Below are 27,516 nucleotides of genomic sequence, written 5' to 3'. Positions count from 1 at the left end.
GTCCAAACATACTCACTGGATCACTGTGTTCCGGTAACTAGTAATCTAGTTTCGTCGTTCAGTGAACTAGCAGTTTAAAGATACAGAAATGTCAGTAAAGTCAGGGCTTGAAAATACCACTTAACAATGAATGGCACAGAGGGAACATCTTGATGTTGAATGTAGAATAAAATTTACTAGATCCTTCAAAATACAGGTTTCCATTTAAATATCCCCATCTTTTTAGAGAAGCTTATTTAATTGCCCAAGTGTCAATAAATGGTATGTGGTTGGTGAGGGTAGCTGTGAAATAAATAGTTTTCATGGTTTACTGATGTTTGATGAGCATTAAAGTAATACAGAAATGAGAGGGCTTGCAGTTTAGAGTGGTTCCAACTTGTTCCCCACTAAGACATTTGGAATACTACATCTCACGCACAGAGAGTGTTTGTTTAATGTTTTTCAGTGCTATAGTAGTGGTAGGATGGTGATGTACGTAACTAAAGTTAATGTTATCACATGGTTTCTGGAACAATACTAACAAAACAAACTTGAAGATTCTCTAGAAAAAAGGGTGGTTTAATGAAAAAGAAGAAGTTTCGTGTCTTTGTCAAATAGCAAGAGTCTTTATTTTTCTCTTTTTTTTAACTTCTTGTATTTACAGCAACAGAAATTCATATTTATACTTAGCTTACCACAGAACTTTCTGGTTTTGCCAGAATCAATTTCTGTCTCATACTCTCTGATGAGTAACATCATTGTCTGAAAGTGGTATGTTAGAGATTTCCTAGGAGATGGAGAGGATCTCCTGCTGTATTGTTTGGACTAAACAATATGCTCTTCAAATGCAAATTGTTTATATTATTTCAGTAGTACTTTAATATGTTGGAATTTCTCTTTGCAACACTACCGCTAAGTTAGCGGTAGAACAGTGATATAAACAACTCTATGCTGTTTGCGTGGTCTCAGTTTCTGAAGAAAGATTAAATAAGGTCGCAGTCCTGCAGGATTACTTATGTGAATAGAGTCCATGATATGTAAATCATTTCAGGATAAAAGTCTTCGTAATTTCTCAGCAGGAGCTGTATCTGTCTCTCTGCTTTGTGATACACCTCCAATATGAATGCATAACTAATAATGCTCAATTTTAATTTCTTGTGAAAGCAGTGCCATGGCTTTGGCCATGAGTTAAATTCAGAATAAATGGGGAGCAAGCATTACAGAGACTCCTAGCACACTGACATTGTTCTCTTTTGCACTGGGAAGTTGTCTTGTTTACAGCCTGGATTTGCAATGGATTTGCCTGAAGAAAGGCTAGAACTGGGATATCCACTGCTCAGGGATCTTGTTGCCCCTGTTTGCAGACCTTAATTTCTAATGAAAGTCTGCAGGTTGTGGAAGGTGATGAGATGTAAAAATTGCTTAACCTTGTCTTAACTCATCAGTGGCAACTGGAAGTGTAGTTTTTTCTGTCTGTTGCAGGAGCTCTGCTCGAGGCAGGGCTCTGGTGCTCAGCCTGGGGCTGCAGGGACTGTGCTCTTGTTACAGGGACAGAGGGGGTAGTGAGTCGTATGTGAAGCTAAGGGTTTATCTTTAGCCTAACTATAGTCTTAACTTTGTCATTAAAATACAGATGTTATGTTAATCCAGCTCTGTTATAGTTAATAATACAGTTTAGACACAGACTTTCAAGTAGCCGTTCCCTTCTCTGTTGAACACTCACCCTTTTAGCATCATTTGAGTCTGCAGACTGATGGCGTTGATACTTCTCTGAGAACTGGAGGGGCAGATGAGTGAGGTTAGGACGAGTCATTAGCACACTGGTACAAGGAGAAGTTTCATGCTAATGGTGGGAGTCCCTTACTGCCTCCTCATAAATCCGCTTAGAGATATTTTTAGAAGTTTTCTAGCACAGTTGCCTTACTTGCACTTTCTTAGTTGATTCCCAGTTACACATCATACTTGTTTTTCTGTTTACTACTATTGAAACTGGGTTTACCTAACTCACTCCTTTATGCTGTGATGCTTTGGTATTTTCCTGTGCCAGTGTTGTGCTACACTTTGGGGTTTTTTCTAGGGTTGTGGATAGTTTTGTGATTTTTCCATGACCCTACAGTTAACGGTTTTTGAAAAAGATCAGAGTTGGGTTTTTTTCAAAATCCTTGGAAATGGGAAGGAAGTTTGGAGTGAAAGAGCTTTCTGAATATTGGGCTTCTGATTAAGTGAAATAGTGTATACCTTCCAGTGAATGCACCTAGTTTTAAGTGAATCTAAGCCAGACCTTCAGCTTTTGAGCTTAGTTTAACATCTCATCTGAAGGAAGGCTAGTGTGACTACTACAATAACCCCAGAAAGAGCTAAGCTACATAATCTTTTTTGCATTTTTTAAGCATTTGGGTTTTTTTTAGAGGTTTCTTTTATGAAAAACTTGTGGGAAAGGCCATATGTGTCAGAATATGAAAAGAGATACTTAACTTTGAATGCAATTTATGCCTTTAGAAATGCTTTGTCTTATGGTTGGTACTATGGTTATTTATTTAGTGTGACAAACTAGCATATTGATTTCTAAATGAACTTTAATATCTCTAGGTAGATAACAGCTTCATATACCTTTGAAACTTGGAAAATCTAAGCTCCTTAACATGCACAAAAAGTAATACCTTTTTTTTTTTTTATTTACACAATACTCTGCATACTGTATTCCCATCCGGAAGCCATTCCTAAGTAGATCCTAAATATACACATATCTTCCTGATATAAACAAAGTAATTGTCTTTCAGTTAGTAAGATGCTTATTCTGCGCGTGTTTCTTTTCCATGGGTGATGTTTTGCATGACAAACTCCTCCTATAGTATCCTCCACAATGGATTAATATATATAACAAATACTGCAAAAAAGCTTTTCTCTGAGTGGTGGTTAATTTATAATGATGCTTTTTTGACATTGCTGTGCACAGCCAGTGCCTGGTGCTGAACTGATGGGTTCTTCTGATTAGCATAGTCTGAAAGTGGCTTTTTCAAGAGCTACTTATAATGGCTTAGCCATTATTGTGTTCAGCAGTAATCTTTCTCCATCGCAACTCTCTCTCTTGCCTCACACTGTGATTGAAGCTGCAGTGAATTTAGATCTGCAAAGATGATCTAAAATTCTGTGTTTTTTCTATAAATTTTCATGAATGGAGATTCAAGCAAATCACTTCATTATCTTTTACAGCCCACTGTGAATTGAAGAAGTGGGATAAAAATAAAAAAAAATTGTTCTGCCTGTCTTCATCATATTGTGAGCTAAAATTATCAAATCATGTTTTCATAACACCTGATGCAATATTGTCTGTCCTCATAAAATGAATACAATTGCTTTCCCAGCTGACTCAGTGGCTCAGTTCACGTACCAAGCTGTTGCTTAAATATGAAAGAGCAGTGTAGTGTGACACTTCTCAGAGTCGTCTCTGGAAGATGACTTATTTAGTCACCAGGAGTGATTCTTGGAGGGTCTCCCTCCATCCGCTGTGCCTGTGGCAAGCAGGGAGGTGCTGAGCCATGAGGACTACATTAATGTCTGTTGATTTCTTCAGCCTTTTTTTTGCTTCCTACATTGCACAGCAGTCCATAAGCTTCAGTTGAAAGAAGTGAATGTAAATCTGTTAACAAGTGCAGTTTGATGTAACACAAATGAATGTTAGAAAATAATATATATAAAGTTATGTAGTAACGTTAGGGAGTTTTACTGAATATGGTAGGAAATAGTTCTCAAGCCTTTACTTTAGAAAAATACATAGTTGTCCAAGGGAACTTTAATAGGAAATTGATGTTCTTTAAATGCTTGCCATTTCAGAAAACCATTCAGAACCTTGAACCTTGAATGGTTTTTTCTGTGTTTTAGTTTATTTTGCACCCCAGACAATAAATTATGAAGCAAACAGGTAAACCTTTCTATTTAGATCTGGAAGACTGACAGAACATATTGCATTATACTGATGATGTTCTCAATAACTTGTTACTCCAACAACTTCCTACTTGAGATGTGTTTCTTTAAAACCAGTTTTCAGAGTTACTAAGAATTTTTATCATGCAAATATGTATTCAGCAAGTGAGTGAATGGAGACTAAAACTTAGGCAAAGTGAGTCTTTTTGTGGCTGTGGCTCTGTAAGAGAAATTAAAATTATTTTTGTTCACAGAGTCTCAGGAGTAGTTTACAAGGAGGTAGAAATAAAAATGTTTTTTATAGATGAGAAATGTTTTGATGTTCTGTTCAGGTCAACAGCAGCAGAAGGATTAAGCCTGAGAGTCTTAACATGCATGCTGACTTACTTATAAAGAGGGAGAAGGGATGAGCCTGGAAGTCCAATCTTCTCCTCTCAGCACAGTGAAAAGACTGTGACATTTAAGCTTCAGGAGATAAGGTGCCACAAGAAAGTTATGTCTCTACACAAACATGCAGCAAGAGGAGACAAGTAAGATTACATAACATAATGAAGCCGTATGAGAAATTACATTTCCAACCTTATAAATGTTCATCTGACAGTCATAGGCAGTCAGATCTGATTTTGCGTCGCAGTAAGTCAGAGTGCAAGAGAAACAGAGTAGCAAGCACACCTTGACTAGGCTACCTACCAAGTAGTACAACTTGGGAGCCTGAGTGCTTGGGTTTTTATACCACCCATAGAATTAGCAGTTGGACTTTATATATCTGAAAACATTCCTTAGTTCACATTCACATACTTAAATCATTAACCATTTGGCTATTGCCACAATTAAAAATTCTGTTTATAATACAGATGAACTAACATTACAAAAGAAAATCCAGGCACAGAGTAAGCTGGAAATCTGTCTTCTGAAATGAGTACTCTGTATTATATGGTGTTTTGGGTTGCACTAGATCTTGGAAGCTTTTGAAAAATTGCAAGTAGTGCCACTGTAGTGTAATTCCTACCTAGGATCCACTGATCTAGATGTATAGTGGATGCTACTCCTGAACTACTAAGAAAGGCAATGGAGATTTGGAGGTAGTTTGACAGTATCCACAGATGTGAATTAGAGAAGTCTTGGGCAGAAGAAATCAAAGCCAAAGTTGTATAAATGTTTTTGAATCTTTCTGGAAGGGCATGCCAAAATGTGATGAATGGAGACAAATCAAAGGAGGGATCACAAGAGATACTATAGAGGGAAGAATGAAATGAGTTAAAGAAAGTAAAAGTTTGATGATGGTGTACCAGCATATGTCCGAGCAGGCATTTGTCTTAATTTACTGCAGGAGAGAGCTTTAGGATCAAGTTTTTCTGGTAAGGTATCAATAACTTGAAAAAGAACTAAATGTGCACCCAGTCTTATTTCAAAGGTAGTCTCTAATAGCTTGTATAACAAGTAATCAGGAAAAATAAACCACACAAGCCTAATCTGTTTTTAAAGTTTTAATATTGGTAGAATTTTATGAGTATGTCTTATCTTCAGACAAAAAAGTGACTAACTGGAAACCAACATGGTTGTGAATTGCTGGAAACACTGAGGGAAAGCTGTTTGTGAGATTGTTATGAAAATATGCATAACAATTCTTACAGAATTGGTAATTGCAAAACAGAGCATTGAGCAAACAACTAAACTCTGTCTTTATTTCATTCTAGATACTGCCTGTGGATTTGTGTGGAAACAGAGCCCACCTTATTAGAGGTTTGTGACTTTTCTTTTTTCAGATCTTACATATGGTTTTAAAGTAATAATTTCTTACCGTGTTTAAGGAACAACCTGAAAGATATGAGCTTCTTAGGAGCAAATAATTAGTCCAAGTGCATTTGAAAAAGTGGTTAAAATATTGTTAATTCAGAAATGGATGCTGAACTAATGCAAAGAAGCAGTGTTGTGCCTTTGACCTCAGCAATGTTTTTAAATTTTAGCTGTATAGAAATATAACATTTTAGCATTAGGTCTGTTGGCAAGGTCTTTTGATTCAAATGCTACTCTGGTTTGAATTTATATTTGATCTGTATATCCATATGCATCGGTTGCTATTTGAAGGTTGAGTAGTCTGTACTCCCGAGACTGTATCTACCATGAAAGCCACAGTGAACAAGCTTTTCATATATATATAATATAAAAGCATAGGGCCTGATCTGTATTTTTGTTAGCTCTTCAGAAAAGGCCTTTTGGGTTCTACAGTGTCTGTGTGTTTGAAACAGGAAAGGTGATCAGGTTAGAGACGGCTAAAACCCTTCCTTCCTTGACTCTGTGTGTACATACTGGTGGGCAATAGGAGGCCCATAGCTCAGTGGTGACTGTATTCAGTATAGGAAGTTAATATATAGACTACTATATAAAGTCAGGTTACACTGCAATAAGAACGTTGCATGCCTCTGAGGAAATTACTCTGGTGGGATGGACAGTTGAAATAACAGTGGCAGCTCAGTGGAGCATAATGATTTATAACCCGTCTGATTGCCTATAGGAATATGCTTAGATTTTCATTAGGGGTGTGCAGGCGTGACTTTTTGCCCTGAAGATCACTTAAAGGTTGCATTAAGTTAAGGTATGTTCCTAGGACTATCATTTAAATAAGAATGTAAACAAGAGACAATGTATAGTTTTAAATGCCTGAAATGAAATTCACTGTTCTGTTGTAGAAAAGGACCAGAGGAAGTCACAGCTTCTGATGACAAAACATGGTTCCTTGTCTTAAAGTTGTTTACTGCTGGCATGTTTAAACTTCCATGTCTTTTACTTTCTATGTGTGGCAATGCGGGAGGCTAGTGTGTTTCTCAAACTTGCAGCAATGCATGCTGCTGCAACGAGACTTTCATAGCAGTTCTGTCCTCTGTGCTTATAAATGCATCTTTTTTTCCATGGAAGAAATGTTTATGAGATAGATCATTCATTCCTGAAGCCTGTTCTGTACCTGAGATAGGTCAAATTGTTGTCACACACCTTTTCTGTTTGAGAAAGAGTTTATCCACCTTCATTGCACCGTTCCTCATGGTCAGTTTTCCAAATACAGGTTATCATACTTTTCATACCAATAAGCCCATAACTGCTTGGCACATGCTGTTGCTCTCTTATTAAAGAACTGCTTATTGTTCTGTATGAATGAGCTTGTGATCACAGGAGCAGCTGGATATACCTGATGCTTTTTGTCTTCATTCAGAATGGTCACAGTCTCCTGCTGTTTCTAATTTATTACTGTCATCAGTTAAGATGAATATTACTTCTATTCTTTGTCTGAAAAAAAAAGCAAAGTGAAGGATAAAGGTCCTTATGGAGGTGTGGGAGGTGGAAGTGCAGAAGTCTTTCCTGCAGTGGCATACAGCATTGCTTATTCTCCTGCTGGGAGAGGGCACCTGCCTGCAAGCCCATCAGGTAGTGCTGTGAGTCTGTGCAGCTGCAGCAAGCCACATGTCAGATGTAGTGTAATCCAGTACTTTTCCCCAGGGAAGGAAGCAACTGGGAGAAGGCCACGTGTCTTCTGCATAGCTCTGTCCTGAGCTCCTGGGATGCAGAGAGGTAGCAGGTCACATGCTAAGCATATAGCTCTGATCACCATCTTTAGACAGTGCTGTCATGTGGAACGACAGAGGCTGGGGGTAGAGCAGTGCATCTGTAATGCAACACTGAAGCCTCCCTATTCCTCTCTGACCTTATGGGATTATACAGTTTTGTGTAGGGTTGCCAGTCGTTCATGTTTTGTTCAGGACTGGGAGAGATGCTGAGCTGTGCTGAGCTGCCACAGAGGAGCCCTTTCTGGTAGGACTCAGCACTTAGGACACTGCAGGCAAGTGGCACAAATGTCATGTGCCTCTCCCACAGTCTGACTGAGAGACATGATTCTGTGATAAGACCGAGTGTGATGACTCATCTATTTGAGGAGAAAATTGAGAGGTAAGTATATCATGCTTTGTGCATTCAGCAGAAGTAATGCTGTTAATTTTTGCATAAGCTGTAGCACGTCATCTAACAAAGCTCTTTGAAGTATGTTATGAGCTAATTAAATATCCAGGCATTCAAAGCTAATGTTTTCCATACATAGTTATATTTCTATGAAGAAATACAGTGTCTTTGTATTAAAATTAGGCATTGCAGTGTCTCAAAGCGTGAAATATTAGATTTGTGTTTGGATATAACTGTTACTACAGAGTAAATACTTCTCAACAATCTTGCAGAATTTATTTTCAGTATGTTCAAATAAGCGGAAACAGTTACAATCAACATTTTCATGGAAAGGCCTTCATAGGATACATTCAGATACATTAATTTCTATAACTAAGCAGCTGCCTTTTATATTGGAGGCATTATTTCAAATTACTGAAGTATTTTGAAAGTTATGCTCTTGGTAAAGCCCAAAAAAAAACAAAGTACAAAGGACAGTCTGTTTTCCATATAGTGGATTGTTGTTCAAGAGTTTGTGCCAACCAGTACAGAGAGTGCAATCTTGTCTTATTACTCTCAAGAGAGATGAATTACTCAACTGCCTTGGCTCCTGGTGCTCTACATTCTTATCCTCGTATGTTGGGAGTGGTCTGCTCTTCCTCATGGAGCAGCCAGTGTAACTGGCAGAAATGTAAATGTGTAGCATTGTCTTCTTATAAAAGATCTTCACTCGTGAACTCTTTTGGATATGCACCAGCTTTCCCAACACTGCAGTTAATTTTGCTTTTGAGATTTTTGTGTTTAAAATAAAAAAAAAACAGATTTTTTTTTTCAACAGTAACACTGTGCACAGTAGTATCTGTTAAAACTGATGAAAATCTGCAGAAATTGAGTTATTGATTGATACACTGATACATTGTAATAGCCCAGGTAATTTACCTTGCAATTTTTCTGTTCAGAAAGTTTTGTTTAGGGTTGTAATTTCCTTGGGTATTTGTCACATATAGGGACTGTGAAAAGACTAGGTAGATCCAACTAGGATTGCTTGATTCAATTATATTTCTTTTTTCAACACATTTTCCCATGAAGTAGGTAGTACTGTGTGCCTTCAACAATTAATCTTTTTAAAAGTTTGTGTTTGCAGCTGCATACATGCTTTAATGTGGTTACCACTGCAGTTTCTTAACTTACCTCAGTACTGCTAGACCCCACTTGGAGTTAAAATGTAACTGGGATGCTACTGAAAGGCACCTCCTAAGTGCTACACCCACTGGTGATAAAACCCTTTGACTTTGCTAGGACAGTATTGAAGCACATATGGAGCTGTTGCAAAGCAGTGAGTAGAATCATTATCAAATCAGCAGCAAATACTGAGCATCAAGCATAGACATTTCCGAATGGAGGGTGTGCAGAGAAGTATTTACTAGACCGGTCACAAAAACGAGTAGCCTTTGGAGGAAACACAGTAACCGAAGTGACAGAGACTGTGTATACGAGTTCCTAAAATAACACGTAAGCCCTCCATTTGAAAAGGGAAATTACACTGGCATGTTGCTTAGAAGTAGTACTTGTTGCATAAGCAACATAATTTATTTAGGAGCGGAATACTTGCAGATTCTCAGAATGTTTCTCTTGTTCATGTGTCAACCTTCCAGACTCCCTAGGCAGGCCCTGTGGGAGAAAGATTATCCAGATGTTTGTTTAGCCAACTGCTGGTACTGATGCTGGGGTCAGATACCACCTCCTTTTCTTGAGGAAGGAATGGTCTGTGTCAGGCACTTAGACTATGGGTGTGTTGAATGCTATTTGAATCAAGGCAAAATATTAAAGCACTTTTATGTGTTGCTGGCTTTCACAAATAAACAAGAAGAGACTCATAAGGATGAAAATAGAGCGTGCCAAATGAACTTGGATGACTCTTGACATCTTCAATATGTGACTTTTCACTTTGCATCAAGAACAGTGTGTGTTTTTCATTAAAAAGAGACTAACTCTGCAAAATATTGCTTACTGGAGCTTCCAAGAATTATGCAAAGCAGTTGTTATTCATAGATTTTAAGACACCAAAACAATCACTAGATAATTGCAGACCACAGAACTTTTTCCTGATACAGACATTAATTTGAAGTGCATAGGGTTTTTTAAAAGGCATTTCAGTAAGATGTTCTAGTTGTTGATACTTGCACTATTAAAAATGCTTCTTCACTATAAAGGAACTCCAGATGAAGAGATCAGAGATTAATATTTACATTATAGCCTTTTTTAACAATAGGCTGTAAGAATCCCACCCTGTGTTAAAAACATTGTAGTTAGTATGAAATCTGTTATTGTCTGCTGGAGTGGAGTATGCTACTTCATCTTAGCTTTCTTTTGAATAAACCAGATAGGCTGCAGCTCTTTAGGCCTTGCCTGGGGCACATTTCACAATTGTGACTATACAGAAATTTTTCTTTAGTCTTTAACAGTCTTTTGAGGTGTTGATCAAGGACTAAATACAGAATACCAGTAATGACTTCACTAACATTGTTTACTGATCCTAATTATACCAATATTCTAAGAATATTTATGTATTAGTATATAATTCTCTTGTTTATCTCTTCAGGGATGGCTAAAACTACACACTAAAAGCGCACATTCAGCTGGTTTCCTGGTCCTTGCTGAGTTCACTTGAGAGTTTTTTGTGATACAGCTCTCCGTTTTATAGATAAGATTTCTTGCTTATTCTTTGAAATAATACCATTGTCAAATTGAAAAAGGATAGAGGAAACATATTACTTTATGACTGAGAGCTGGATAAGAATCTGATCCAAATATGAATTATAAATGATTCAGTACTGCATACCTGATTTTGCAGACTGGGTATAATAAATGGGTGAGTTACATGTCCTCTGCTAATCCTGCATCATGGTAATTTAAACAGCAGTGTTGCTGACAGTTTCTTATCTCTTTTTAATGTCATCTGCATACATCTACATGTCTATACGCACATATATATTAATGCGTATACATGAGCAAGGTACATTTTAACTGAATTGGTATCTTCTGGATGATAACCATTTTAGTTACTCAAGTGGATGCAGTAGGTTTGGATATTTGATTGATCTCACAGGATAAGCTTCAGAGAGTCTCAATAATCTCCTGTAAAGTATTTGACTAGTACGGAGTGTATCTTGGCTACTGTTTTAACCTTTGAAAGTTTCTCAGAAACTTATTAGCATTTCCCTTTGAGTGCAGAGCATTGCAAATACCAAAACAAAATTAATATTTCAGCTATTACTTCTTCAGACTAGATTAGGACTCACTGGGCTACTGCTGAATTAGCGTAGAAAAATGTAATATTAGTTTGAATAATGGTGTTACAAGTTCAGCTTCTAGGTGCATGTCACATGTGAACAGGAGAGAGGCCATCTGTTGTCTACTCTGTGCTGTTCTCCTGGTGAGAGGTGGTGCGTAGGGAGCTGATGGGAAAGCAGTGAGTCTGTTTTGGCAGCAGCTAGGTTGGCTGTCTGTTCTCTCAAGAGATAAGCTGAAGGATAGATAGTGGATCAGAAACGTGGCTTCCACAGCTGTAGGTGAGACTGATGTTAGCTGGATTGTTTGAAGTTCTTGATAGATTTGAGTCTGCTGTCACCAGAGACCATAACTGCAGAGAACTTTTGGAGAGCTGGACACATTTTTCATCTGAGTAGTGGCAAAGGAAATCTACCTGGCCAGCAAATGTTGTTAGAGGTGGTCTTCTCGGCAGAGCAAGAGGAGTGATGGCCTGCTGGAACTGCTTGTTTTTAACTAGAGATAATTTAATTTTGAAACTTAAATTTGTTTCTAGAGCTCTGTCAAAAGCAGACATTCAAAGTATGAATTTGTGCAAAGTGATATATGTGTACTGCTGTGGAATACACCTATCTCCATTTTTCTGTGGAGATTTTTTGTCTCATTCGCCGCCTTTCCATATTACTCCATTTTTCTTAGCTCATTTTTTTTTTCTCTGCACTGTTTTAATCCTTCTGGAGTAATTGCTTCCACTGAAATCCAGTGCTCATTAAGGATTTTAGAGCACTAAACTTCCACCAGCAGTTGTTCTCTTCACTTAGGCTTGCCTAAAGAAGACAGAGAAGACTGAAAGTAAAGAGTCTTTAACCACATCTGCCCCATCAGATCTTACAGATTCCTACCAGCTGAAAATAAAAATATTATTAGAGTCCAATTAGCAAAATAAAAACCTAATGCAGTAATCTTATAAGCAGTGAGTAATTTTCCTGCATAAGAAATCAGGCATGAAGCACTGAGGATGACAAATCCACCAACTACCCTCTCTCTACCAGGTCTGCACAGGGAAAAGAGAAAATGGCAGCAGATGCCAGCACAATATTGCTTTATGGCCAAAGACCTGATTACATCTTGAAAATGTTCCTTCTTCTGTTTCACAGCAGAGCTTGAAGATGAAAATATTCTTTTAAATGAAAATATTCTTCTATAGACATAACGTGCATTGGAGTTAATAAAGAATTTAGTCTAAATTAAACAGTAATAGAAACCCACAACAACAGTGTGTGTTTCATTTTATGGTGGTTAAGGAGATTCAGCTTCATTTGTCTTTCACTTGTATTTTGAAGTTGAAACTTGGCTGTGGTTTATAAAATGAAGTCTCTCTCTCTCTTAGGCTATTAACAAAATTCATTTTATCAGTTTTTGTACATTCCTGAGCCACAATAACTTGCTGCCAGTTACTTCCCTCCTGATAACCAATTCTTACAGAAATTGTCTGAGGATCATCTTTAACGTGTGGGATGCAACCTGTGTATTTCTCATCTCTCTTACCCTTGTTTTGTAGAACAATGGAAAACCATACTTCTCAAAGTGAGTGATGTTTGTGCAGGCTGGGAATATGTCTGTATGAATTCCGTGTCAGTTTAGTGAATAGCATCTTTATCACAAGCTCTGTTTTGACAGGAGGCTTTAATTTAGCTTTGTATAGTCATTTCATGAGAGATATTTGCATGTAATAGCCAAACTGCATCTGGGAAATTGTGATAGAAGCAATCAGACTGTGGATGTCTTTACAGGTAAAACAAGCAACTGTCTGCCAGCAATACTGCTCAGCTCTGAGTGACGCCTCTCAGAGAGGAGCTGGGAAGGGGAACCTGGAAATTCCTCATGAGAGTGCAAAAATCAGGAGGATGTCAGAGGGTTTTTCAGAGGCTTTCCCTGACTGACTGGAAACCACCTGATGCAGACAAGGAGAGTTATTTGTTCAAAGTGCTCTAACCAAACTCTGGACTAGGTATAACTAAGAGGTGTAACTAAGAAGAGAATAAGCAGTTATGTGGGGTTTAGGAAGGAAATATTTAAGAAACTCTAGGGTCTTAAAGAGCAGGATTTCAGAGACTTGAAATTCAGGTCAAAGCCAGTCCACCCTTGGGGAAGGCACGGAAGAGACAGCAGTAGTGTGGACGAGACACAAATCCTATTTGACCTTTTCTTTCAGTAGAGAGTAAAACTGAAGCTTGTTTATATGCATGATAAAATTTAAGAAATATGTAGAAACTGTGAAGACTCACAACTGAGTAGCTAACAGAACTGCTCTTGCAGCTGGGTTGTAAACCATTGCCACTCCTTGCTCTGCCTGGTTTAGGCCCAGTCCTGGGACTGTGTTCAGACATAGCTGTGGTAACAACCACTGTCAGTTCATATTCCAACTGCCGAGCCTTGGAGTTGTGGAATCAGCCATATCTTATCACTTGTTTAGGTTGGTTTCTGTTTTGATGAGGGCCTACAGTTAAAAAAAAATTAAAAATCATCAATACCATTCAAACACTTTTGGGAGTTTGTTTCACACCTTATATATACGTACACATCATATATATAAACTATAGAGTGTAGGGTACATATAAAATTCAAAATGCACATTTTAAAATATACTTGTAACGTATATTTAATTTTTTGTGACAGTAACTTTTGTTACATACCTCAGTAAATTTAGTACGCTGCTGAAATTTTCCCAGAGCTGTTCTAGTAGGCAGCACAAATGTAATGGAGCTTTAGTTCGGTGTAACATTTTACTGTTTCCCAAAGAAAGCAAGAATTGTGCAATTACTTTCTGCCTGTCAGTCCTCTTTATCGGGTTTTGAACTGCTGATCTAGCTCCCAATACATAGGAAGGAGGCTTTCTGCACGTCTTGAAGATAATCGAGTTCTTAAAAGTTTAACAATGTCTATGGCTCAGTAAAGAGGAAAAACCCAAATCAGTACCCTCCTGAGTGGAAAGCTGTTATGTATTTTTCTTGGAAGCAATCAACATATACGTACCTCTAGGCTAAGCACAGCAGGTGTTGTCTCCTGCCCAGAAGAGATGTCAATGCATGAAGCGGGAGAGAAGCTGAAATTTTTTTGCTTAAGGAGTAGAAGAGAAGTAGGACTTCAGTCTGTAGGAGATCTTGTTTCAATACATCTGCTTGCTGTGGAACAGATCACTACAGGTTTTTTTTTCCATTTCACCATTCATATTTCAGTTTTCAAATAATGTAATTACTGAATTCACCACATATGCAGTTTTTGAGATGATGCGTCTGAGATGAGAATGAGTGGGAAATTGAGAGTCCTTGTATGTTTATATTTAATGCAGCTAAAACCATTTTGGTTCATATTTTATCTTAAGAATTATTAGCTGTGAACCATTTTGTGGTTTTGTTCTCTGACACTAGTCTGACTTGCAGCTTCAGAAATACTTTCCTCTGATCTTTGAACAGATTAGCATTAGTGTTCACTGAAATATGGTAAGAATATCATTCCAGAAGACCATTTAAAAAATATTTCCATATGGAGTCACACTGTATGTAAATACTTAGCCATTGGTATTAGTCTGAGACCTACTAATTTATGTTCTTATTTTCATTAATATCAATATATTTACTTATTGTATTGTCACGAACTAGAAATGATTTCTAAAAGCAAAGCATAAAATTAGTTCAGAAGTCTTGCTTTTATAAAACCTGGCATGGCCTTCAGCATCAAACCAGAACAAAGAAAAGTGGAAATCAAATAATGCACCTTATGCAGGCTGACCTGAACAAAACAGCCTTTCCTAGTGCTGTAAAGTTTGTTAAATTTGGCATCTGATGGGCAGTCAGAGATGCAAGTTCCCAATGTGGGGAGATACAACCACCGCTGGCCTGCCTTTGTCCTCCTTGAGTCACCAGTGTGTTAGCTCAACAAAGAGCTTGTGATGAGGTGGGGGACCCAGAAAAACTGGTATTGCACCTTAATTGGGAATTATTTTTAATAAAAATAGAAGTATTATGAATGAAATGTGAAGAAATAGCGCAAAGAAGAAGACCTAGGAGCAAAACCAAAGGTAAATGATTTGGCAGCATAAAGGCATAAAAGCACATGGAACATGTTAGACAACATCTTCAAAAATATGAATAGGTAGACATTTTAGATAAATGTTTCGACACACAGATTAATTATTTTGCAAATTAATTGATTAGAACAGTTCGTTTTACAGATGCAAAATTTCCAGTGAAGGTATAACTGGAGAACTACAATGTCATCAACAGAAGTTGACCATCTGTGTATAAAGTTCTGACAAAGAGGTGATGTAGTTACAGAATATTCAAAAAGTATTTTAAAATTAATAAAAGGAAACATATTTTGCTAAATTATTTATTGAAGTAATCACCATTGTTTATTATATCTGCAGAGGTTAGTAAAATTCCAAGGAACAGCCAAAGATTATTCCCTGAGAGAGGATAAAGGGAATACATTTATTTGTGTTTAGGGCATAAGTTTAGAAAGGTTGAGGACAAGAATGTTCATTAAGGTAATCCAGACACTTTTCTCTTTAGGCTCCTGATTGCTGCTCTTAACTTGGGTAGGATTGGGATAAATGAAGGTAAGCTCTGTTTGCCTGCAGTATGCATTCCATCTGTGATATACCCCAAAATTCTCATCTTGGGATATGTGCACATTCCAACAGCCTGAATCTGCTAGAGTGTTATGCTAGAGGATCTCCTTAAATACAGCACAGCTTCCTTCCAGCCTTTGTTTGAAAGGAAAGTGATGCACCTCAAGACAAGAGAAGGTGAAGAAAAGGCAGTACAGAGGACATATCATTTAAATCTCAGTTCAGGACATAGCTGGAGTTTGACATATAATGTCAACATAGTCATGAAATATGGAATATAGTTTGGTTTATGAGCCACTCTACAATGCCATGGCCTGTTGGAGATGTCTGATATGTTTCTGCCACCAGTGCAGGAAGGACTGTTACATAAAACTGTAGGGCCAGCAAACATATCAGGTTCACAGCTGGCTCTCCCAGCAGGCTCTGGACAGCTCTGTTGCTGCTGCTTCCAGAGCTAACTGACTGTCTCCCCAGAATCCTGCAGCACATGGCATCCAGAGAAACATTTTAGTCTAGACTGTCACCCTAGTTTTCTTTGTAAAGCATTTGCCTCAAGTTTGGGAGCTATACAGACTTAAGTGCAGTTGATGAAATGTTCTTCAGTGGTGGTGCAGGGATTTTGCTTTTATTCCATTTGGTTTCTGAAACCTCAGGAATAACCTTCAGCCAGAATGAGTTAGGCAGTCCATTCATTTGCATTTCACTAGCAGTGCACGTCCTTTCAGCAACTCAAATATAATTTGTTCTAATACACTTAATGATATTTGTAATTGCATTTTCTGGTGCTGAGCCATATCTAATAGAGTTGAAATATCATGTAACATGTAAACCTTAAAATGACCTTTGCATCTTTTCCTAGTTTCCTGACTCCTGAATATGTTGTCCTTGTGTTCTGATTGTTTTGCATGGTTCGAGTAGGCAGAGGCAGGTGGTATGATTTGAGATTAAAAGTTCTAAGTATGTAATGTTGAAACCCATTGACATTGCTTTAGGAATATTAATAATCCAAGCATAAAGGTAGTTGTGAAGCCTAATTAAAAATGTGTGTTATATAAATGGGCAGTGGATAGAGGGATAAGAAATGATTGTCTCTGAATGCTGTGTACCCTAGAGTAGAACCTAGTGTTCATTGGCTGCTCAGGGAGAAGAGAAGAGAGGTACGAACCTGCACTTGGAATTGGGTAGGTTACATTATAAAAGTGTCTGGAATCTGGACAGAGCGTTTGAAATGTCAGTTTATGCAAAACTCCTCAGTGTATGTTTCATTCCTTATTGTGCTGAATTCATTTAGAAGGAGAAATCTCTGTCTAATACAGGGAAAGAGATCACCAAGAAGTATAAGCAGAGGTTTTGTTATCAGATACTGGTGATGAACTTACTGGACTCTATATGTAAATGTTAAAATATATACACAGAGAATATAATTGATCGGAAATAAGAGGAAAAAAGTAAAGGGAGAACATGATCAAATGCTGTAGAATAGAAAGACAGCAAATGATTCATGTTGTTCTCAAAAACTGCTGACAGTCAATTTATTTGGATTCTTCAGAATTGATTCTACTGCAACTAAATGCTTTTTAAATTATATTACAGAAATTCAAATACACTGTTCCTTGACCACTACTGTTTTCATGGTTGGTGGGAAAAAAAAAAAAGGAAAAAAGTGTCGATAAGGCTTGATGATTGGTTTTTTTGTCAATTTTCAGTGTGCTGAAGAAAGTCTTTGGTCAAAAGAGAACAAATTTCCATAGGGGACTCTGAAGACATGCCCTGCTTTTTTTTAAGCAAATGAGTAGGTAGTTTTTGGGAGTCTTTACATGCTGTGACAATCTCACAGCCTTAGAGGCAAGCTCTCTGCATCAGGTAAGATAACAGGGATTGGATGCCTTCACAGAATCATAGAATGATTTGGGTTGGAAGGGACCTTAAAGATCATCTAGGTCAAACTCCCCTGCCATAGGCAGAGACACCTTCTGCAAGGTCAGGTTACTCAGAGCCTCATCCAACCTGGCCTTGAACACTTCTAGGGATGGGGCAGCCACAGTTGCTCTGTGCCACCTGTTCCAGTGTCTAATGACCCTCACAGTAAAGAATTTCTTCCTAATACCTGATCTAAACCCCTCCTCCTTCAGTTTAAGGCCATTCCCCCTTGTTCTGTCAGTATATGCCCTTGTGAAAAGTCCATCTTCAGCTTCTTTTAAGCACCTTTAGGCACTGAAAGGTTTCTCCAAGGTCCCCCCAGAGCCTTCTCTTCTCCAGGCTGAACAGCCCCAACTCTCTCATCCTGTCTTCACAGGGGAGGTGCTCCAGCCCCATGATCATCTTGGTGGCCCTCCTCTGGACTCTCTCCAGCAAGTCTATGTCCTTCTTGTGTTGGGGGCCTCAGAGCTGAATGCAACCTTCCATGTGGGGTCTCACAAGAGCAGAGTAGAGGAGCAGAATCACCTCCCTTGACCTGCTGGTCACACCTCTTTTGATGCAACCCAAGACACAGTTGGCCTTTTGGGCTGCAGGTGCACATTGCCGAGTCATATTGAGCTGTTTGTCCACAAACACTCCTAAATCCTTCTCCTCTGGGCTAGTCTCGATCTATTCTCCAGAAATATTGCAGAGGCTTGGCAGTTTGCCAGTAACTACTATGGTCAGCTCCCACCCACTCCAAAGGCAATTATCGCCAAGATATTTAATAAAATGTGTTCCTGCATATCTTCCTTTTACAAATTGCCACTGAACACCCAATTACCTAGCCCAGGTCTTTGTTTCTGAAGGAACTTGTGCAACCATGCATTATATTGGAGAATGTGAGTAAAGAAGAAAATACATTTCAAAATCAGATGTGGAAGACCTGGTTCAGGGTTTGGGTTCAGGTCAGACACTTGAATCTTGGCCTTATGTACCAGATATGGATCTTGTGATCATCCAGCTCTTTGTTATACGTTTGTTTTAAGAGTCCTTGGGTCTATAATGGATTTTTTCCTTCCAGATTAGTTCCTATAAAAGTTTGTCATTATACTTGGTAGTCTCCCAGAAGAAAGCAGTTCCTTGGAGAATGTATGATAATGGTGGCATAAATGTATGATATTGAGGCAGAGTTCTATCAGGGTTTCATGGATTACTTTTATAATGCTTCTACTTGATTTTTCCATTATAAGCTTAACAAAGCCAAGATTATCTTAACCTAAGCATGTCAGTCCCGTTCAAATCCAGTTGGTTATTTTCATGATGGAAATTAACATTTTAAAGTGCTTTGCTGGATTGGGGCCCAGATGATTGTTACCTCTTTCAAATTAAAGCTTCCTTGATCATCATAATAAGGGAATTATAGCAATAATTATTAATTAATAGTATTACTGTGTAAATTCCTCTGTGAATCTAACTGCGTACAGGAATTGGTGTCTTGGTTCCACTATTTCATAAATGTGCCTTAGCAATCTTAATCCAATTTATATACTTTCTTGCTTACTGATAATATATTTTTTACTATTTCTGGTAAAGAGACATCCTTTGTGATTTGGAGGTGGACTATTTTGATCACATGGAAATAGATAATGAATCTTCAAAATTGCCCCTACTGAAGAGGACAGTATGAGCAGTCTGAGTTGATTTTTAATAATTCCTCTTTAAAAAGTAAATTTCTTTCTTTTCAAATCTAGAAAGAAAAGCAGCAGAGACTAAGAAGTTAGGAACCTTACAATGGATCTTGGATCTAGGATCTAGGTCTTTGTGTCAATGAAAAGGAGACTTTGGGAATAAAAATCACTTAGTGACAAAACCAAGGCTGGGTCATTTTGATAACCTTTTCCTGCTTTTCTGTGAGCATTTCTACAGCTCCTCGAGGTGAATATTGAAGAGAAATGGTAGCACTGACCCACTCGATCTTTCCTGGTGACTTAAGCATCATTGATTCTTGCCTCTCCATTGTGATTAAGATTCTGGGAAGAAGTGTGGGTGTCCATTGCTGTCAGTGGCAATTTCAAATGCTGAAACAGTTCAGGAAAGGTCTCATTTTGTTCGCCTGGAGTGCTTCTTGGTAGTCTTTTTTAACTTTTATTTTAATAAGCCTAGGAGAATTGCAGTGAAATTTCTGGATGTCAGCACCCAGGAGAAATAATCTCCTTTCCTCATGCAGTTGAGTGATATGGAGCTGAAGCCCTTTCTCTTAGCAGTACATTCTGATAATGTGCAAGACTTGGGTGCCTGCCTTGGGTGCCACAGCTGTGATCACAAGCCCTACTCCTCAGCTTCTTGTACCAGCAATGCTCCCAGTTCAGCAATGACTAGTAATGAAGAGAAGCTTCATGCTGTGGCTAAAGGAAAGCTGGAAGAGCATGGAGAATGTGACTGGTTGGAGTCACATGTGAAATAAATATGTTGAAGTACCACAGAAAGACCGAAGTGGATGATGAATAGAGAACCATGAAAGTTGGAGATGCAACCAGATTTTAGTTGTTTCTTTGTTTGTTTGTTTTGTGTGTGTGTTGTTTTTGTTTGTTTGGGTTTTTTTTTCCTAAAAGTGGTAGGAGTCTGAATCTTGAAAGGAAAACCCAGACAAGTGACCTGGTTTGGTTGAAGGCCAAAAGCTACCACAGAGCAATGTTCCAAATGTTTGTACTGCTCTATGTCTAGACAGGTTTTTTAAGTATTATTGTATAATGAACAGTGTAGGTACTTTCCCAACGCCTTGTAGGACGACAGAGAGAGCCATAGAAGCCACATATTTGCTCCAGTTTGTCTCTGATGCTTTTGTTCTCAGGTCTTCCTGTTGTGACAAATAAAATCTTGTTTTGTGCCATCTTTCTGACAAGTCCATACCTCAGAGTACTTGATACTGTTTAGTGGTTTCCTCTAACAGCAGTTTCATGCTTCTTTTCTTTGATGAGACTATATATCAAACTGAACAAGGCATCAAGCATACTTATATTTTGAAAAGTGTTCCTTGGTAACAAAAAGATGGACTGAGAAGTCAGAGGATCTTTTTTGCAATTCATTTATGTGACAAGCTTGTATCTGTTTGGAAAACAGAGGTGAGAGAAGTTGTAGAGGTAATAGGTTTGTCTTTTCCTATCTGGTGACTTACTCAAAAACACCAGATAAGATTTATAAGATAGGTTTCAGTACAACACAAATTAATAAACTGGAATGAGTATCTCATTAAAAAAGAAAATCTGTAGGCAAAACACATTGAAATAGAAGACTTTCAATACCCATCTCTCCCTCTGTGTCCTTGCAGAGCTGGCTTTTTCCTCTGGTTTGGTGAAACAAGTGTGCAGTTCCCTATGGTTGCCCCGGTTTTGTGACCCATGAGGGGTGGCTGCTGATCTGCTTATTCCTTACCATGGGGAAGTCCCTGATCCTCTCTGGGATTTCCTACTTGCCTTGGGCTGCACAGTCCAAGCTTTATGTGCTCCACCGCAGAAACTAACCCCACACTGCCAGGCAGCTTCTGAGTGGGTGGCATCTTGGACAGAGGTGCCCTAGGAGGCCTTGTGAGCTTGGTCTGCTTGGGGAGAAGTCATGCTCTTTCCCCCCTCTCTGAAGGTCCCAGATTCCATGTATCAGGACACTATAGGCAGCTGACCAACTATTTTCACTGTAAGCATAATCCTTGAAGGTACACATACATCTCTGAGTAACTAGAGGTGGAGGTAGAGGAGCCAGTGAAACTGCTGTCACTGCAGAGTTACATGGGGTTTTTTTTGGACAGACTGTGTCTTCATGCAGGGTGTCCCTTACACAGATTTTTGTCAGAACAGCATAGTCGTTGCACATGATACAATACAGTGTTTACTGCTTGCTGGTGCAAATCCACATCCTCTATACAGTCTTAGCTAGGTGTTAGAGACAAGTATTTGCGTCCCTTCTGCTTGTAGCCCCAGTTAAAGTCATGCTGTTTCTTTTACAGCAGTAGTGGTATTCATTGATATCTCAGCTTGTTTGTGCAGAGATAGCAGATGTCTTTATATGCTTTTGTGATAAACATAGCTAATTAGTAAGAAACAAACGTCCCACACTTGAACAACCTCACAGTCCTGTTGTGCAGCACAGCAGCAATTTTGTTTTATATTAGGAAATAAGAGAAAAATTCTGGTAAGAGTCATCTAGCAAATTCAGTGCTCCTAATGCTAAAGATTACTAACTTTTTAAGAGTCGATAACATATTGGTAGTCTGGAAATACTCTGGTAAGATTATAATTGAATTGTCTAGAAGACTCCTGTCCTTCTTCATTGTCAGGTTATTTTAGGGTTAAAAAAACCTTTTACATAATTTTTGGCAGAAAGTACATTGAAAACAAGGTGAAGAGGTGGAATATGGCCAATTTCACTCATTAGTTCAAGACTAACTTACTTTCCTCTTTAGAGGTCACTAAATACATTTATATTTAATTCTCTAATGGATTAATTCTGTTATTTATTTTTAAAGTTGTATTCCTACAATTGTCTTCGTTTAGAACACCCTCATGCTTGAAAGAAATTAATAAAGTCTAGGAGAAATTGGGTGGAACTTCTCAGAACAGGTGGACTGTATCAGTCACATTTAGTCAAATCTTGAGTGCCAGATGGTATATTTGCAATTGTATTTCAGGATTTGGCCACAAATTCATTGTTTGTCAGTACCCATAGCTTCTACTGCTGTTATAAGTGAGCGTTTTTTGTACAGAACGAGTCCATAACTTTTTGTAAACTCTAAAAATTATAGCCACTGAACATACAATTAAGTTAATGCAAAAGAATTGTATCTTTTCATGTTCTTCCAAAGTTAAAATCTTCATGTAGGATAGCTGCTGTTCACTGCAGCTTCCTTCCCTTTGAAACTCGCTGTGCATTTTTCTTTCAAAAAAATAGTCTCCGTTGCCTGTTAATACCTCAACTGAAAAATAAATAAAAAAATAATGGGTAATTTCTATCAACTCAAAGGTTCAAGTGTTTAGATTTCAGTTAGTCCCCTCGATAGTCAGATGGAGAACTATAAAAAAGCAGTACTGTAACTGCAGAGTTTCTTTGTTTGTTTTTTTTTTTTTTTTTAAACCATCTTTTAATCCTGCTTCCCATAAGGTACAGTGTTTAGTCTTATATGGTGATTCAGGTCCTATGGAACATTTCCTGTATTTGTGAAGGAGGTGCTGTTAGGTTTTGCAGACCTCAGTAATTGAAAGAACTTCTGGAAAATTTTCCTTAGCTGCTTTTCATAGGACCGTCCACACTTGAGCGCATGTATGTGAGTGTCTCTACAAGCAGCAGGAGATCATTGCAGTCTTTCAACCATCCCATTATCGGTCATAGAAAAAAAAGTTTGGTCTTCAAATTACATCAGGAAAAAAACAGGCCAGTGACTAGAAATACTTAACTTTGCATGAAATTGCTTAGTGTTGTTTTATTTTTAAAATCTGTGAAATGTTTAGCTTAATTTTTTTGTATTTAAAATGTTGGTGAACATTTACATCTGTATACATAAGATGTGTTTGCGATACTGCATCATCTAGATTAATTTTACTTTTTTTCCCTTTTGATTTTTTGCAGCCAAAATTAAGAAAACTGTGCAATATTACAGTCATTTGACAGAAAAGTATTATTCTTTCAGAAATAGACCACACCCATTCAAAACTTTCCTTTATTTGTTATTTACATACTTATTGTTTACTCATTCAAAAATAATATTCCTGCAGTATATCCCTTACATAGCAGCATTTCACTTTGGGACTTGATACTGAGCTCATACTTCCTCACAGAAAGAATTCACACTTGGGAATTTCGTTAGGTAGCATTGCTTTAGTTTCTTTTAAAACAAGCAAAACAGCTTGCATGCCCTATGTAGTGGTTACAGCCCTTTGTGTTTTGTAGTTTGTATCATATGTTGTGTTTATCGCAAAGTGCTGCCTCCTATTCCTTTGTCTTTTTAGAGAAAGTTTTAGACATTAGTCTGTTAATTCACATTTTGGCATCATTCAGTGAAAATAACCTGGTCTGTATGTGTTGGTGAAATCTGCCTTTTGTTGGAAAAAATACCACATAAAACTCCAAAAAGTTTATGCAGGATTACAGTTTGGGGAGGAGGAATTAAAAAGTCGTGTAAACAGATTGCACTGGTGTAGGTCAGAAAATAATAGTTAAAGGAAAGAAGGCTTCTCTTTACCCCAAATTGTGAAATTTACAGATTTAACTTATTTTCCACTAAATTCTCACTAATGACTGAGAGTTTTCTGCTTCCATTAATTGCCAGGCTCTTCCCTCTGCAATCTGTGATGTATATTTAGAACTGCTTGGTTTATATTTTCTCTACGTTTGCAGTTAATAATTTCTCAGAGTGCATTTCAAAAGAGAAAGTGGAAGATTAAAAACATGATTACTCTTGGATTTGGGAATACATATTTTTAGGGGGGAAGATCCTTCCTAGGAGAACCTGAATGTCTGATTCAGTTTTTATTTGGAGGAACACAGTTTTCCCAAGATGAAAAGAACTTCTGTTTTCTATTTCTGTTTATATGTTTATCTCTGGTAAGACAGGACTAACGGTGTGTGTTGTGCGATGGAGCATCTGTTGATTCAGAGAACTGTGAAAAAATGGGGATGACAAAGTAAAAAGCCATGTTCTGGCAGAGGAAAGAGCGCTGTGTGCTGGTGGTGAATAGCAGAGGATGATTGTCACAGACAATGCAGGCTGCTGGTGGCACAGCCTGCATTGTTTATTTTGTGTCACTTTTGATTTTTTACTGGCAAGCTGCTGATCTAGGTTGACCTGCATTTGAAAACATGGGGTAATACTGACTGGCAAGTATGTTAACATGAGGATGAAGATTAAATACTGGCCCTCTGCCTCAGTTTTCCTGTGGTTTTTATGCAGCCAAATGCTGTTCCATACTGCTTATTAGGGATCACACTGACATTCTCTTCATTCAAAAGTGTAGTGTGACATGCACAGCTAGCAGGGAATGGAGTAAAATCCAAGTGAGCAAATCACGTATTTCTGCTAGCATGCTAGTGGATTGTTGTAGGAAAAGGCACCCTCATTTCCTCCATTGGTGCAATGGGAAGCACAGCAGTCCACTATGAAAAGTATCTGTGCAATATGCCCTCTCTGAACAGTCCACATACTGAGTAGAAAACAGATAAAAATCCAAATGTGGATATTACAAAGTGAGCACGAGAACACCCCTCCTGACCGTTGTGTACTTTGTTAAGAATATTAATTTGCTGCAGAAAATGTAAGTTGGTATCTTTGTGGTTTGGCATCTAAAACATTTTTTCAGGGCACCAGGTTCCTGTGACCACAGGATCTTGGTGAATCGGGACCACACTGTTCCCCAGGTTTCTGGAATTGGCTGAGTGCATTCAGCAGAGCACTCTACTCCAGCAGACAGAAGGGCAGAGCAGGCATGATGGCACTGTCCATAATTTCAGTCTCACCCTTCTGACACGTGCTGTGCTCTGGGAGGACCTCAGATTTGCCCTGTTGCAGTGGTTTTGTCCAGTGATCCCGATCCATGGATGCCCTGGTTGCCATCAGCCCAGCCCCATACTGCTTGTTCAGGGGCCATGGGCTTGCACCTCAGGGACAAGAGGCTGCCTGTGGCCCCAGGCTACCCGTGCCCCTGCCGTCACCCAGTGGCCCCCACCCAAACAACCCTTTTCAGAGCAACCCCAGAAAAATGTTTGGGTGCAGCAGTTTGTCTCTTGTTTCGATGGCAAACGGCTTGTCCTTTAAGGCATTTCAGTCAGCTAGAAACACTCATTGGCTTGAGCTTCACACAAATAAAGCAAAAGGGAGTTCTTAACTAATGGCGGGTAGAACAATCAATCCAGAGATCAGGAACATCATAGAGCAAGCATGCAAGTAGAGTGCAAAACCAGCACTAATGAGGATATAGGAAAAACAGATTCTTTCCTAAGCTCAAAATGTATGCAAAGGTCCAGTGTTTTGGGGGGTTGGACTGCCAGCCTGAAGACAATGATGTGACCAGAAAACCAGGTGAAGAGAAGACCTGAAGAACACAATGAAGAACACAAGACTGTTATAAACAGTCTTTAGATGTGTATACTGCTGCAGGTCCTACTGCACTTCATGCTAGTTTTGAAGCAGCAGCAGTTTGAAGTAAATCACTCTGTAAGTGTGGGAAACTGTTTGAAGGGGAGTTTAGTGTGTTGTCTTGGATACAGCCTTTGTTGCTGTTTGAGAGCAAAAGTCTAGGAGAACATGAAAGTGGCACTCTCTACAGGTCTGTATGTGTCACTAGCTCTTAAGAGTCAAATGATGTTTGGATGCCTCATACTGAGGATGTCCACAGAAGAATAAAGTCTTAAACTTCATATAGAATATATGAGCATACAGTGGCATTTTTCGCAGTATATATGGAATCTGCTTTACACCTGAAATATGGCTGAAATATATATATAGTAATTTGCAGTCTGTTGTAACAAAAAAGGTTACTATTTTATTTTATTTCAATTTTATTTTGTAATATAACTGTAAATACATAGTATGATATTTTAAACCTGTGCTATATCATAGATTACAGTATAATCTTACTGAGCCACTTGAATCCACACAAGTCTATGGGACCAGATGGGATCTATCCTGGGGTGATGAGGGAGCTGTCGGAAGAGCTCGCCAAGCCGCTCTCCATCATCTACCAACAGTCCTGGCTCACTGGGGAGGTCCCAGATGATTGGAAGTTGGCAAATGTCACACCAATCCACAAAAAGGGCTGCAAGGAGGACCCAGGAAACTACAGGCCTGTCAGTCTGACCTCAGTGCCTGGCAAAGTTATGGAGCAGATCATCCTGAGTGCAATCACACAGCACCTACAGGATGGACAAGGGATCAGACCCAGCCAGCATGGGTTTAGGAAGGACAGTCTGACCAAGCTGATCTCCTTTTATGATCAGGTTGACCTGCCTGGTGGATGAGGGGAAGGCTGTGGATGTGTCTATCTGGACTTCAGCAAAGCCTTTGACACCATCTCCCACAGCATACTCCTGGAAAAGCTGGCAGCCCATGACTTGGACAGGGGCCCTCTGTGCTGGGTCAGGAACTGGCTGGAGGGCCGAGCCCAGAGAGTGGTGGGGAACGGTGCTGCATCCAGTTGGCGGCCGGTCACTGGTCGTGTTCCCCAGGGATCAGTGTTGGGCCCAGTCCTGTTTGATATCTTTATTGATGATCTGGATGAGGAGATAGAGTGTACCATTAGCAAATTTGCAGATGATGCCAACTGGGGGGGAGTGTTGATCTGCTGGAAGGCAGGAGGGCTCTGCAGAGGGACCTGGACAGGCTGGAGGGATGGGTTGATTCCAATGGGATGAGATTCAACAAGGCCAAGTGCTGGGTCCTGCACTTTGGCCACAACAACCCCATGCAGCTCTACAGGCTGAGGACAGAGTGGCTGGAGAGCAGCCAGGCAGAAAGGGACCTGGGAGTTTGGATTGACAGAAAGCTGAACATGAGTCAGCAGTGTGCCCAAGTGGCCAAGAAAGCCAATGGCATCCTGGCCTGGATCAGGAACAGTATGGCCAGCAGGACCAGGGAAGTGATTCTTCCCCTGTACTCAGCGCTGGTGAGGCCACACCTGGAGTACGGTGTCCAGTTCTGGGCCCCTCAGTTCAGGAAGGATATTGAGGTGCTGGAGCAGGTCCAGAGAAGAGCAGTGAGGCTGGGGAAGGGACTGGAGCACAAGTCCTATGAGGAGAGGCTGAGGGAGCTGGAGTTGTTCAGCCTGGAGAAGAGGAGGCTCAGGGGAGACCTCTTCACTCTCTACAACTCCCTGAAAGGAGGTTGTAGCCAGGTGAGGGTT

The 27,516-nt window shown here is 39.1% G+C and overlaps 1 protein-coding gene across 1 annotated transcript in view; it reads left to right on the top strand.

The window, feature by feature from the left end:
- The window catches only part of CNTN1 (contactin 1), a 243,206-nt gene that overhangs the window by 61,990 nt on the left and 153,700 nt on the right, over positions 1 to 27,516 (top strand). The window contains exon 2 of the mRNA XM_027659979.1: positions 5,601 to 5,646. The gene's annotated coding sequence lies outside the window, so the exon portion shown is untranslated. The remainder of the gene's footprint in view (positions 1 to 5,600; positions 5,647 to 27,516) is intronic.

The sequence above is a fragment of the Corapipo altera genome, unplaced genomic scaffold (genome assembly GCF_003945725.1).
Source record: "Corapipo altera isolate COAL_440 unplaced genomic scaffold, ASM394572v1 1, whole genome shotgun sequence".
Taxonomy (NCBI): Eukaryota; Metazoa; Chordata; class Aves; order Passeriformes; family Pipridae; genus Corapipo; species Corapipo altera.
The sequence above is the reverse complement of the archived record's forward strand: the minus strand, read 5'-3'. Positions and strand labels throughout refer to the sequence as shown.